This window comes from Apium graveolens, chromosome 6 (assembly GCF_009905375.1).
Source record: "Apium graveolens cultivar Ventura chromosome 6, ASM990537v1, whole genome shotgun sequence".
NCBI classification, from domain to species: Eukaryota; Viridiplantae; Streptophyta; class Magnoliopsida; order Apiales; family Apiaceae; genus Apium; species Apium graveolens.
The window spans coordinates 70308694-70318175 of record NC_133652.1 but is presented as its reverse complement, the minus strand read 5'-3'; the positions used below and the strand labels follow the sequence as shown (position 1 = coordinate 70318175).

The window sequence follows — 9482 nt, the reverse complement described above, 5'->3', positions numbered from 1 at the left end:
ATGATCGGATTAAGTCTTCTTTTCTGCTCAACCGTAGGCTTGCTACCTTCCTCTAGCAGAATTTTATGCATGCAATAAGAATGACTAATTCCCTTAATATCTGCTATAGTCCATCCAATTGCTGATTTAAACTCTCTTAGAATCCTCAAAAGCTTCTCCCCGTCGCTACCTGAAAGGTCAGATGCAATAATAACATGCAAAGTAGATGCATCACCTAAAAACGCATACCTCAAATGTTCAGGTAAAGGCTTAAGCTCAAGAGTAGGAGCTTCCTCAATAGATGGCTTGAGGCGTTTAGGAGCTTTGTTCAATTCCTCCATTCCAAGAGATTCAAAAGGCATATCAATCTTCCTCTTCCATGGAGAAGTATTTAGATATTGCAATTGCTCTTCACCTTCATCATCCTCACTATCTGAATTCCCCAATAAGGCCTTCTCTAAGGCATCATACCTTAGCAATTGATCAAGTTCTGAAGTAACCACAGAATCGACCAAATCCACTTTTAAGCACTCATCATTTTCCAATAGTGCATCATACTGATGCTAGCTCCCAAGTCACATAAGCATCTGTCAAAAGACACTTTTCCAATAGTGCATGGAATAGTGAAGCTTCCTGGATCTTTAAGCTTCGGAGGTAACTTCTGTTGCAGCACATCTAGCTTCACTTTTTGAGAAAGTATACCTTTCATAAACTTTGCGTAACTAGGCATCTGCTCAAGAGCCTCAGCGAAAGGTATGTTGATATGAAGTTTCTTGAACACCTCAAGAAACTTCTCAAATTGCTTATCCAGCCTTTTCTTCTACAGTCGCTTAGGAAAAGGCGATGGAGGATAGATTTGTTTCTTCCCGGTATTACCCTCAGGAGGAGTGTGCTCAATAGTAGTCTTCCTTGGTTCCACTTCTACTTCCTATTGCTCTATTTCTTATTCAGCCCTAGCTTCTTCATTTGAAACTTGAGTTTTTTCGGAATTCGCAACCTTTCCAGACCTCAAAGTGATTGTCTTCACCTGTTCCTTAGCTTCCCTCTTTCCTGGAACTTCAGTGTCACTAGGTAAGGTACCAGGTTAACAATTTATCAAGGCATTAGAAATTTGTCCAATTTGATTTTCCAAGGTCTTGATAGAAACAACTTGACTCTTGTACATAAGCTTCAACTCCTCTAATTCATATTTTTCATTAGCTTGTTGCAGCTGAAGTTGCTGCCTAGGTGCATATTACGGTTGTTGAAAACCAGGGGGGGTTGTACTGCTTGGCTGGGTACTGCTGATAAGGCTATTGAATTGTATTCTGAGCATTGCTCCAGCTGAAATTAGGATGATTGTGGTTGTTAGGATGATAAGTGGTTGGCACATGTTGCTGCGATCGCTGAAAATTGCTCACGAACTGAGCGAATTCACTAAAAATAGCACACTGATCAGTCTCATGGGCACCAGCACAAAGCTCACAGATACTAGTGATTTAATTAACTCCATAATTAGTCAAAGTGTCCAATTCATCGCCAAAGCCTTAAGTTGGGCAGCTATAGCAGTTGCTGCATCCAACTCCAGAATTCCTGCTACTTTTCCCCTAGTCAGTCTCTGAGAAGGATTCTGGTATTCATTAGCAGCCATCAGTTCAATCAATTCATAAGCTTCATTGTAGCTTTTAGCCCACAAGGCTCCTCCGGATGCTGCATCGAGCATGGGACTAGAAGTAGCACCCAATCCATTATAGAAATAGTTTATAATTATCTAATCAGGCATACCATGGTGTGGGTACTTCCTTAGCATCTCCTTATATCGATCCCAAGCCTCACGCAGAGATTCACCAGTTTGCTGAGCAAACTGAGTTAGAGCATTCCTGATTGCAGCAGTCTTCGCCATAGGGAAAAAATTAGTGAGAAACTTTTAGGCAAGATCCTCCCAAGTGGTGATAGACCCTGGTGGTAGAGAATGTAACCAACACTTTGCTCAATCCTCAGATAGAATGGGAAGAGTCACATCTTGATAGCATCTTCCGTCACACCATTGAACTTGAAAGTGTCGCAGATCTCAATGAAATCTCTGATGTGCATGTTGGGGTCTTCAGTAGGAGAACCCCCAAACTGAACTGAGTTATGTATCATCTGAATCGTGCTCGACTTGATCTCAAAAGCGTTAACTGAGATGGCTGGCCTGATGATGCTTGATTGAATATCATTGATCTTAGACTGAGAATAGTCCATCAAAGCCTTAGGAATTTTTGCTTGATCCCCCATCACTACTAAAACTGGTTCCTCTACTTTCTCTTCTTCTTCTATCTTCTTTTCGTCCTCAAAAACTTCTCTTCGAACCACTATAACTTCTTCCTCGGTTTTATCCAGAGTTCTCTTACGAGACCGTGAACGCGTATGCATACACACTCGCTAGAGTGCCTGAAATAAGACAAGGAGCATTAATTTAATAATGTCCGACTTTAATGTCCGAGTCAATGAACTTTAACGATCACTGATGACAAACACATAAACAAAAAATTAACACTGCAGTCCCCGACAGCGGCGCCAAAAACTTGTTAGTCGCTAAACACGCGCTAAAATTCAGGCAAGTATACGCGTTCGCAAGTATTATATAATTATTTCTAGTTCATTCCCACAGAGAGTGGCTTTGGTTAACTAATTAATTTATGCACTTATGCACCGATGATATGACTATTATCCAATGCTAGGACGAATAATAAATTGAGATCATTTTATAACTAAGAATTAAACTAACAATTATAACTAAGAGAATAAGAATGGTTGAATTAATATATATGACAAACATAAGATTCTAACTTCATTAAATACTTTATTCAATAGCCTTTTCGTTCTTAACCTTAGTATGTAATGGTGATGGCACTAATCAGATAACATGAAACTGATAAGCGCCAACTTTCATTGCACTAATACCATACTACCAGACATCCAAAAAAGAGATAGAAGCTGAATAGACACCAATTATATTGAGACCCTATATGTTTAAAGAATTCGACAATATAATGGTTTAATGCACAAGTTATCCATCACGATTACATAGGGCAAGTAAGATAGTTAAAATTACCTACGAATCATGCATAACAATAACACATGAACTTATGCTAGCATGGCAAGTTCTAAACCCTTAAATTCACTTTCTCTTCATTAAGAATTAACAAGCTATCTTATAAGTTCGCAACGCTCATAAGACGATTAAGCACAACCAATACTAGGTTATCATAAAAATCACCACACACTAAGGCATCATCAACGTGGGTTCCGATGAAAACATGGTATAATAAACGTATTATTTATAAACGAATAATAAACAAAGTATAACACAAGAGTATAGGTTCAAGAATAAGAAAACTAGCATCCAACGTTACAACTTAAACAAAGAATCACAAGTTAAAACTAGGTCTTCTTTGCCTTGGTTGAATTGTGCTAAAACGGTCTTCTTTTCTCCTTCTCCTTGCTCTCTGATGTGTCTATGATGTGTCTCTGATGTAAAACAAACTTAATTATGTATATATAGCAGCCTCATACAGAATAGAAGTCTTCTGGATCAAAAGCCCATTAGAATCAGGATTTTTTGAATTCGACCTGGCGCGGCCACGCGCTTGACCAGCGCAGGCGCGTTGTGTTTCTGGACTTTGGGCGCGGTCGCGCACTATCACAGCGCGGGCGTGCTGACTCCCTGGATCAACTTCTGATTTCTTCCTTTTCTTGCTGAATTGAGTCGGCTTTCTAAGAGCTTTTATTCCAATACCACCTTAACACCAAATTAGCACCAAAATAATGTTAATTCACCTGATTACCTAGATAATGCCTGAAAATGCAAAAACACTAGAAAACACATTAATATACCAACAACTTGTGTACAATTACACCAATTCAAAGCTTTACTGAGTGTAATAATGTGTCATAAATTCCACTCAACACTAGTGGGGGTTCATATATGGCCTCGGGTTAGGTATGGCCTCAGATGGTTGCTCCAAGGTTATGTCGTGGTTAATATAAAGTTGATCTGGGTCCTGTCTACGCGTGCTTGTAGAAGGTCTTCCAGATGGGATTTTATGTAACGACCGAGGAATTACGCTTGTATTATATTATAATAATAATAAATTATGTGTATTATTATGTGATTAAATGTGTTAAGTCGTTGAACCCTAACTGCTATGTGTTATGTGTTGGTTGTTTTGATCCAAACGTGTTTTGGATATTTATTGAGCGTTCTATCGTCAGTTATATATATTATATCAAAACCTGTACAGCTCAAAACTATGTTTTAAAAGCCCGTATTTCAAACAAAATCATTGGCCCTATTTTGCCAAAAATGCCCTATACCGTATCGCTATTCTGAACCCCTAGACGTTTTACAAATTGACCTTTTTCGCGAAAAATGACTTTTCCGGACCCCTTCGGGTATCAAAAACCCCACAAAAATCACATCTTTATTTTTATATGATCATGAAATTATCATATATCATTTTTCTTTGTATTTTTGTATTTTTCACAATTTTTGGGAATTTTTAGTATTTATTTTATATGTATTGGATATTTAAAAATTCATTATTAATACCCAAAAATTATAAAAATTGGGGCCAAATATTTTTATTAGGAGTGTAATTAGACCCTTAATTTTACTTAGGGGTATTATTTTCATAAATATAAATACCTGAATTACTATTAATTAAATCAGTTAATTATAATTAAAAATCAGAAAATAAAAAAAAAGAAAATCAGAAAAGGGAATTAGGGTTAGGGTTTGTGAAGAACAGAGCAGGAGGATCAAAGGCGATTTTGATCGTGATTCCGGAGTCCAAATCGAGCGTGTGAGTATTCGTTTTGAAGCTTATGATCTGTAGTTTTCAATTATGTGATTCTTTTTAACGTTTGATTGATCGAATTGAAAGTTGTTATTTTCGGGTTTTAATCGCGAATTCGGGTTTGATTTTCTGTGTGTTGTTTGATGTTTTGGTTGTTAGAGTCGTTTAGATCGTTGATTTTGGAATCGATTGACACCAGTTTCGTCAAATTTGGTTAACGTTTGGAGGAACTCGGTTTTCCGATGAAGTTCATCGGAGAACTTCGACTTGTGGTCGGAGATGGCGGAGGGGGGATTCTCTGATGGTGGTGACGCTGTGGGGCGACGGCTGAAACTCTAGGGAATCGAACGGAGTCAAAAAGGAGGAGAAACGATGATCAGGAGGCTCGTTTTTCGCCTCGCCGGAACCCGTCGCCGTCGCCGGATTCTGGGACGGTGACGGCTGTTCTTCGTGACCCGATAACCCGAGGTCGACCCGGTTTGCAACCCGGAAACGACCCGGGTTTGATCCCCTCAACCCTGAAACCATTTCCAGATTTTTGTTTCTGGATTTTCTATTATTTAATTTATATTTTATAAATCAGAAAATCATTTTATTAATTCTAATAATTAATTAAAAATTAGTTTTATATTCTGAAAAATAGTATTATTAATTTCTAAATTATTTTATTGATTTATAAATTCGAATTTAATTATTTAATTAATTATTTAATTATTTATCTAATTATTTATTAGTTATCTAATTAATTAATAATTAGGTAATTAATTAATAATTAGGTAATTAATTAATAAATAAGGATTAAAAAATAATTAAATAATATGATTAATAATTCGATAATTAGTTATTATTACGAGTAATGATTCGATAATGAGAATTATTATTCGAGCGATAGTTATTCGAATAATATGGTAGTGATTATTTGTATCGTATAATTAAATACCGATAATTAAGTGATTAACGAATCGTATAAGTTTCAGTAATAATGTAATAGTTCGATAATTATGTGAGGATTGCGAGTAGCTCGTATTTATACGAGTAATTAATCGTTGAGTTAGATTATAATTCGAGCACATAGTAGATATTCGATAAATAGCATATCTGTTAATAGAATCGATTGATTATTTGTAAATAATCGATCTAATCGAATAAATATCGATAAGTTATAAATATTATAATAAATTGTGATTAATCCTGATAATTAGAGATTTATTATTTTAGATTATTAAATAAGCAATTATTAATTATTTATCAGTTATTTATTTATTCAATATTTAAAAAGTGATTAATTATTTCGATAATTAATCACATAATTTTCAATAAATCGTAACTTCTTCATTTTAACTCCAAAAATTATAAAAAAATTATTTTTGACTTTGATTTTTCTTAAATAATTATTTAAAAATTATTTTAGGATTTAAAAGGTTGTAATAATTATCTATATTGAATAATAAATTGAATTATCAGTGTTTAATTCATAACAATTCAACCGTTAGTCCGATTTAAGTGAAACGAAGACCTCTAGACTCAGAAAAATGAGACGAATCCAATAAAAATAGTTGTAAGTTATAATTTATTCTGAAAAAGAGTGGTTTGGTGATAACTGATAGTTCGTAGGTCCTAGTAGGGATATAATTGAGCCGAATAAATCCCGAAAAATTATAATAAAATCAGATAATACTAGTAATGCAGGTATAAGCCTAGAATTGATTCTAAAAATAATTATAAATCTAGAAATTAATTGTGTGCTTTACGTGTTACGTGTTATATGTGATTATGTGCATAAATGTGTTGTGTAAATATATGTATATATATGCGAGTCAGATAGAAACGCATGGGTAGACTGATAAGGTTGCGTGATATCAATTAAAGATACACGTATGTAGTAAATTATCTAAACACCTATCTTTCCATGATTTGTTCAGTGTTAGCAAGGCAGAGCAAGCTAGGGTCAGAAGGCAGTAAGTTAAACCAGGTTAAGTACGCGCAAGGCAAGTTTTTCCCCTATTCTAAATTCAGAATAGTGATTTATATTTCCTTTCTATCGTATCAATTCTCTTTGATAATTATTGTTCATATACACTGTTACCCATTTATTATCACTTGTTCCATTTCATTTCAATTCTTGATTTACCCAATTTATTGAATTCCCTGTTCATATTTCAATTCCTTTACCCTTGTTACATATATTCCGGTATATCCTGGTGTTGGGATATATCAATAGCATACCGATTGTTCCGGATGCTCAGCCTTGGACTGGATGGTTACTATAAAGGTTGGGTTTTTCCCAGACCATTAATTAATAGGCCATAGTTGCCTGAGTACTCCTTATGTTGGTTGGGTCTATGCAGTTGGGTATAGATCCGTACTATATTCTGACTGATCAGCAGATTATAGTGTATATGTTGGTTCTTGTTTCCAGTCTTATTCATTTGGCACTCGCCATCATTGGCAAATTATTATCATATACAGATACAGATGGTTGTTCAAACCAGCAGCTTATTGGTTCATTTATTTCTCTCTCTTTATAATATATATATATATTGTTGCAGGCTTGTTGAGCAATTTTGGCTCATTTCTTTTATTGTCACTCCTATTGTTTTACAGTTAAGGTAGAGAATGAAACCCATCAGGACCCGCATAGTCAAGAAGCGAGTCAAGCAGCGGGACCCTCTTATACCAAGAGTGTTCCTTCCTATTCCCGAAGAGAGCTTTGAATTGCCAGATCAGGTGTAGCAGGATAAGTAGTAATGTTGGGTTGAATAAGAGTTTTGTGTAGTTTGAATAAAGGATTGCGTAGTGAAACTGTAGATAGAATAAAGTTTTGTAATAAAGAGAGTTCTTGAGACAGGTTTTATTTAGTTGGGTTTGTAATAAAGTGTAGTGCATGATTCTTGTTTCCAAACTCAACCCTTAAAAGATCCTGAGTAGTGATAGTTCGGGGTAATTATTATATTAATATTCCGCTTGTGCAGGTATAGTTGGTAATTGTTGTTAATAATGCCCCAAATCTATACCCCGGATTTGGAGGGTGTTATAGTTGGCATCAGAGCTTAGGATTGACCTTGGAAAACAAGAATGTTAGGGTTAAGATAAGATAGGAAAATAAGATAGGATGAGAGTAAGAGTGTTAGGATTGTTTGTCTATGTGATTAAAAGTTATGAGTTATAGGATTGTGATTTGATTGTTTTTGTGTTATTATTTTTATGTATATTAGATGGCTTCTTTATCATCATCTACGGAGAGGACCGAGACAGATCCAGTGGATGCACCGGTAGTAGCCCCAGTGTCAGAGCAGATCTTACCTCCATTGCCACCTGAGCCAGCACCAGAGATACCACTTCCCCCGGAGGTACCAGGTTTTGCAGATTATTTTCCATACGTTGAGCTAGAGATACCAGATATTCCACCATTAGAGTTTCCGATGTTTGATATTCCTGATATGGTTGATCTTCCGCAGTGGGAGGATTTAGAGCCTCAGATTCCTATGCCACCAGTCGAGATTCCAGAGATGCCACCGATGGAGCCAGAAGCAGAGCCGCCTGTGTATGCGCCTATGGAGCAGCCTGTCTTATTTCCTGCCCCATTAGCCATTTATGCACCTGTTCCAGGAGTGTATCAGTTTCCTCAGCCAGAGTTTATGGATGAGATCGTGGTAGATGGACCATTACCTTCTCGAGGTTCCAGCACTGATCTTCATGAGCATCATATCGTGACTTACCAGCATTTTCAGGCAGAGTGGGAGGAGAGGATTAGATGGCAGAACCAGTGTAGAGAGATCCTTGGATTGTATGAGACACAGACGGATGGTCCTGTCAGAGCATTACGACCGGATTATATACTGAGGGAGAGACTACATCATATTCACCGGGTTAGTTTGCAGCAGCTTACTGATTTGAGACAGCAGGATCTTAGTGCGGAGACAGCATATCGCAGAGCATTGGGACTTACCGAGGCAGTGCTAGAGGCAGTGCAGGAGGAGTTGAGCCACGTACCACCAGGATTTTGAGACCAGCAGATCGATGAGTGTTGTATTATGTATATTTTGTAGATAGAGGCAGCATAGTATTGTCTGACTAGTTTGTATGAGTGTAGCTACTGACTCTGACTGATAGTAGTAGCAGTACGACTGTTATATCATAGGGTTTTGTATCAAGCACTGACACCTGTAGCTGGTGTTCTACCTATATATATATATATGAGATAATCTTTTGCACGTTTTCTTTATTTTATTTCCAGTCATTTAAGCATTTACATTTATTTCAGTACCATTGCATATTTACAAATATAGTTTTATTCACGACCATGTTGAGAAAAAAAAAAAAAAAATTTTAAACATATCATACTGTTTTATCTATTCAGTTATTTAATAAGTTATTTTATTTCTCGAATCGACTGTTTTAATATATGTTTAATATACTGTTATTAAATAAGATCCATTATTTATTTACCAGAAAAATGGCACCTAAGAGAAAAGCGCAGCCCGACTCATCGAATGGAAATACCGAGGGCCAAAACAATAATAAACAGATGGATCAGATGTTTAATCTCATGCAACAGCAGATGTTGATGATGCAACAACAAATGCAGCAGCAGCAACAGCAGTTCCAGCAACAGATGTTACAGCAAGCCGCTCATCCAGGACATCAAATACCACCAGCAGCACCTATGACTACTTTCAAGCA

The 9482-nt window shown here is 36.3% G+C and overlaps 1 non-coding gene across 1 annotated transcript; it reads left to right on the top strand.

Moving 5' to 3' along the window:
• Window positions 1–1739: 1739 nt before the first annotated feature.
• Window positions 1740–1846, top strand: LOC141670146 (small nucleolar RNA R71). Its single transcript, XR_012554389.1, has one exon. It is a non-coding gene; the product is annotated as a small nucleolar RNA R71 (small nucleolar RNA).
• Window positions 1847–9482: the final 7636 nt, after the last annotated feature.